Source organism: Meles meles, chromosome 10, assembly GCF_922984935.1.
Source record: "Meles meles chromosome 10, mMelMel3.1 paternal haplotype, whole genome shotgun sequence".
Taxonomy (NCBI): domain Eukaryota; kingdom Metazoa; phylum Chordata; class Mammalia; order Carnivora; family Mustelidae; genus Meles; species Meles meles.
The window spans coordinates 82958487-82964486 of NC_060075.1; positions in this window are offsets into that span (position 1 = coordinate 82958487).

Here is a 6000-nt window from a genome sequence, read left to right on the forward strand (position 1 = left end):
TATCTAAATGTCGGTTCTATTTATTCAGCTGGCACATACTTTTGTTAGCTGGAAAGATGAGTTCATTGCTGGACAGGCTGTCTTCTAAGAGCATGTTAAGAACTGTATACCTAATCTTGAGATCAAAAGAGTTGTACAAAAAAGTTGTACAAGGCAAATTTATGAACAGCTGACATATAAATGACATTTCAAAGTATGAGAGAAAATTGAAAGTGAGGAGAGAAGATGACCTAAAATAGAAGCCTGAGAAAGTCCAATATTAAATGGCGTATAGAGAAAACAGTGTGCAAAGGAGTATTAAGAAAGAACATCTCACTAAAAGGAAAGAAACACAAGGAAGCTTGATGGTAGAGAAGCCAGCACCGATTAAAGGCCAAGCTACATAAATACTAAAAGGGACCTTGGCACTTAGGTACAAGGAGGCCACAGGTTATTTTGGCAAGCGCAGATCTCGTCAGAGTGGTGGACATAAAATGACAAGTAGGTGAGGACATGGGAAAGTGAATAGAGTTGTTGTCAAGAAATCTGCCTGGAAAAAAAAAAAAAGTTTGCCACTGTTACAGGCAGGAGCTATAGGGTGTTAGCTAAAAGATATGAGGTGAAGCCAGTGGGCCTAATTTTTAGTATGGAAAATAACTGAACATAATTAAATGTTGATGATAAGACAGTAGATAGGGGAGAAGTGAAGATAGAAGAGAGAAAGGTCATCTTTGGTAACTAAAGAAGTCTGAGAAGAAAAGAAGAGATGAATGGACTCTAGGTACCCTTGTTAGAAGGAGAAACCATGTTATAATGGAGTGATAGGTATCACTAGATTTTTAGATTTTGTGAAAGCAATGAATACTCATGTCTCTATACGGAAGGAGGTAAGATTAACAGCTAAGAGAGGAAATTATTATGCTTGAGATGGATGGAGAACTTCTTAAATAGTAATTGAATGGAAGTGAAAGAGGTAATTAAATAAATATTCTAGGATTGCTGGGCATGTTGAGGTGGTATGCATGGATTTACCAACATGTCCGCAGGTTGCTTTGGAAGCTGCATCCTATTTCATGTTATGTTAGGCTCTGTCTAAACAAAAAAGTTACTGTACAATGAGAGCAACTCAATCTATTTCCTAGGGAATATGACAATAAATTGTGCTGAAATTTTCTACCAGAAACCCAAATTTCTAAGGGGTGCTGGGTGGATCAGTTGGTTAAACATCTGACTTGAGCTCAGATCATGATCTCAGGGTCCTGGAATGGAGTCCAGTGTCAGGATATCTGCTCAGTGGGGAATCTGCTTATTCTTGTCCTTCTGCCCCTCCCCTACTTATGCTCTCTCTCTCTCATATAAATAAAATATTTTTAAAAAAGAAACTCAAACTTCTGAGATTATTGTGTCTTAATTAAAAAACAACAAGAACAGGGGCGCCTGGGTGGCTCAGTGGGTTAAAGCCTCTGCCTTCAGCTCAGGTCATGATCCCAGGGTCCTGGGATTGAGCCCTGCATCGGGCTCTCTGCTCAGCAGAGAGCCTGCTTCCTCCCTTCTCTTGCCCTGCCTGCCTCTCTGCTCAGCAGAGAGCCTGCTTCCTCCCTTCTCTTGCCCTGCCTGCCTCTCTGCCTACTTGTGATCTGTCAAATAAATAAATAAAAATCTTAAAAAAAAACAACAACAAGAACAACAAAACACCATTATATTGGATAATTCCGATTAAAATTTGGGATAAAATAAAAGAAATTTCAAGGTATTATTTTGTAATAATTTTACTCAACATCTCTAATTTTCTTTTTGCTAGTTTGGTCATTGGAATTAGAATTTCATATTTAAGATTAGGAAAGTGAAATTGTTTTTTATAATGTTTATGAGAAATTGATGTTTTGAATTAAGGAAGCAGTTGGTTTTCACTGGTGAAACTTTTTATAACTGGCTTTATGAAGTAATGTTCAGGCAAGTAATGATCATATATTTGCATAACAGAAAAAAATACCATATCCTTGATTGTTCATTTCCAATCTTTCAATAAGGCTATTTGTCTGGTAGGATTTCATCCACAGAAGTTTTACAAAGGTTTCATATACAATTGCATATCCACTTTATGAAAGTCTTTAATCCTTTAAACTATGATGTCTTTAATCCTTTAAATATCTCTTTCTTATAACTGAAGAATGAGGAGATTTATAATATGCAACTATTACATGTGCTGACCATGATCTTGAAAGTGGAAGAATTTTCTTTCTTTTTTTTAAATTTATTTATTTTTAGCGTAGCAGTACTCATTGTTTTTGCACCACACCCAGTGCTCCATGCAATACATGCCCTCTCTATTACCCTCCACCTGGTTCCCCAACCTCCCACCCCTCGCCCCTTCAAAACCCTCAGGTTGTTTTTCAGAGTCCATAGTCTCTCTTGGTTCATCTCCCCTTCCAATTTCCCCCAACTCCCTTCTCCTCTCCATCTCCCCATGTCCTCCATGTTCTTTGTTATGCTCCACAAATAAGTGAAACCATATGATACTTGACTCTCTCTGCTTGACTTATTTCACTCAGCATAATCTCTTCCAGTCCCGTCCATGTTGCTATAAAAGTTGGGTATTCATCCTTTCTGATGGAGGCATAATACTCCATCGTGTATATGGACCACATCTTCCTTATCCATTCGTCCATTGAAGGGCATCTTGGTTCTTTCCACAGTTTGGCCACCGTGGCCATTGCTGCTATAAACGTTGGGGTACAGATGGCCCTTCTTTTCACTACATCTGTATCTTTGGGGTAAATACCCAGTAGTGCAATTGCAGGGTCATAGGGAAGCTTTATTTTTAATTTCTTGAGGAATCTCCACACTGTTCTCCAAAGTGGCTGCACCAACTTGCATTCCCACCAACAGTGTAAGAGGGTTCCCCTTTTTCCACAACCTCTCCAACACACGTTGTTTCCTGTCTTGCTAATTTTGGCCATTCTAACTGGTGTAAGATGATATCTCAATGAGGTTTTAATTTGAATCTCCCTGATGGCTAGTGATGATGAGCATTTTTTCATGTGTCTGATAGCCATTTGTATGTCCTCATTGGAGAAGTGTCTGTTCATACCTTCTGCCCATTTTTTGATATGATTATCTGTTTTGTGTGTGTTGAGTTTGAGGAGTTCTTTATAGATCCTGCATATCAACCTTTTGTCTGTACTGTCATTTACAAATATCTTCTCCCATTCCGTGGGTTGCCTCTTTCTTTTGTTGACTGTTTCCTTTGCTGTGCAGAAGCTTTTGATTTTGATGAAGTCCCAAAAGTTCATTTTCGCTTTTGTTTCCTTTGCCTTTGGAGACATATCTTGAAAGAAGTTGCTGTGGCTGATGTTGAACAGGTTACTGTCTATGTTCTCCTCTAGGATTCTGATGGATGGATCCTCGTAGTCATTTTGGTAAGAGATAACTGAATGGATACAGCTGGATGTATCGACGGTGGTGCAGTCAAGGTGCACCCTGGAACGCTTCTGTGCAATCAGGATTCCCCACCCAAATGAGAGAAAAAAGAAAAGAAAAAGAAATAGAGAAGAAGAAAAAAAAAAGAAAAGAAAAGAAAAAAGAGAGAGAGAGAGACAGGAAAAAAAGGGAAGATAAAAGAGAAGGCTCAGCCCAAATGGGCCCCAAGGTAAGATTTATGAAGTATACAAACAAAAACAGACAAACAAAAAGACTGATAAAAGTCTATGACAAGAGAAAAAAATATATATATAAAAGCAAAAAAAAGATAGAAACTCAGTGTGGGCGAGGAAGGTTATTTTGATTCTTCCTGGATGTATCTTGATGTTTTTGTTAAAGGAATCAACTTTCCCAAGATAAAGGGGGATTAAAAATTGGTTTACCTATAGGGGTAGCATTGATTGGGGAAAGGGGATTACCTTGAAGTTTAATTCTATGTATATTAGAAAATAAAAATTAAAAAAGAATAAACTAAACTAAATTAAAATTTAAAAAAAAATTTAAAAAATAGAAAAGCAAAAGAAAAACACGGGTGTATGTAACAAAAAGTTCAGGTTAGAAGGTTATTAAGGCAGGCGCCTGGGTGGCTCAGTGGGTTAAGCCGCTGCCTTTGGCTCAGGTCATGATCCCAGGGTCCTGGGATCGAGTCCCGCATCGGGCTCTCTGCTCAGCGGGGAGCCTGCTTCTACCCTGCTCCCTCTCTCTCTGCCTGCCTTTCTGCCTACTTGTGATCTCTGTCTGTCAAATAAATAAATAAAATTTAAAAAAAAAAAAGAAGGTTGTTAAGGAATTTGATGTACTGGACATCTCACTGTGATGGTAAATAGGTTAAAAAAATTATCTATATGCATAAAAAAAGAGCCAAATATTGGTAAAGAGTTAAAAATAAAAGTTGTATTTATGAAGTAGTGGTGGTTGTTCTCTTGTAGTCTTTTTTTTTTTTTTTCTTCCTTCCTGGTTGGTTTTCTGGGGCAGGGGCCTGCCACGTGGGTTTTCAGACAATGATGTTCCCTGAGTTAGGTCCTCATGCCCCCCTCAAGGGGGTGGGCTCTGAGGAAACCGTTTTTTTTTCAGGCTTTTGTTCTCTGGAGGTTTTTATGTTCTTTCATCTGTTTTCTCTCATCTTGAAAGCTTTTGATGGTTTTGGGAGGTTTAGAGGAGAGCAAACTGCGCCCCGACCTCCCTCTCAGAGAGAAGCCTCAGAATGCTCTGCAGAGTTGCTGGCAGAGTAGGTTCTGAGTCCCGGGGATGCAGGATCTCCTCCTTGTACCCAATACCAAGGCAGCGGTGGCTGTCTGGGCAGCTCCAGACCACCAGAGAGGTTCCAAGCAGCGATCACACACTGAGATTTTCCCGCTGGCCTGGGCTGGGAATGCCTGGTTTTTCAGGATGCCAGAGCTCCAGGCTAGTACCTGTGCACACCTCTCCCAGGGGAGGGTGTGGGATGCGCGCGTTTCAGGAATGCTGTCTAGCCAGGCTCCCAGCCCCTCTTGGGAGCCGGACCCCATGCGTTCTCAGGCGTGCTGGCAGCTCAGGGACCATGATCTGCTTTCTCCGCCGCACTCTCTCTGGCTCAGCACCAGGGGAGGCTGTCCTGGGTCTGGGGACTTAAGCTCCTGTCCCTAACCGCCCCGATTCCCACAGTATCCCCCCATGATCCTTTGCTCTGTTTTTTTTTTTTTTTTTTCTTGAGTGTTTTCAACCAGACTCCAAGCTAATGCTGGTCCCCAGACACAGGGCACTCTTGTATTGGGGTATTACTTTCCAATCGGTCGCCTCTGGTGGCTCCCTCCCCCTTTTGTTTATCTTCCGATATCAGTCCCACGTTCCCACTCTGCTTTACCTGCCACTGGTGTCTTCTGCTCCTGTAGAGATCCAGACGTGTATAATTCTGATCTCAGGCTGATTTCATGGGTGATCAGAGTTCTTTGGTAGGTAATCAGCTCACTTTAGGGGACAGGTTGAAACGGCACCTCCTACTTCCCCGCCATCTTGACCCACCGAAAGTGGAAGAATTTTCTATATAAATGTGCAGACAATGTGAATGGTGCCCCAGAGCTTAGCAAGGTGATGATTCTAATTCCACTATATGAATGTAACATAATTTATTATTTTTCTTTTTTAAATGTTTGCATCTTTTTTTCTTGCAATGATGAAAAATCACTATTAGCGTTATTTTACTTATCTCTTGAGCATATATGAAAGAATTTCTCTAGACACTCTAACGAGAGTAGAAATCTGGTCATAGTACAACGAAATGCTTAACTTTACTAAGTACTGTCACACTCGGAGATTTTTTTCGGTTTCTGAGGCCAATAGCCATGTGTGAGAGTTGCTATTGGTCTTTGTGAAGACTTGATTTTGACAGACTGGTTTATTTGTTTTTTAACCTAGAGTCTGTAAAATCTCATTTTGATTTTAATTTCTTTCTTTTATTATTAATGAGATTGAATATTTTTTCATATGTTTATTGCCCCTTTGTGTTTTCTCTTTTGTGAAGTAGGCATTCAAGTCTTTTGCTCATTTTTCTATTGGGTTGTT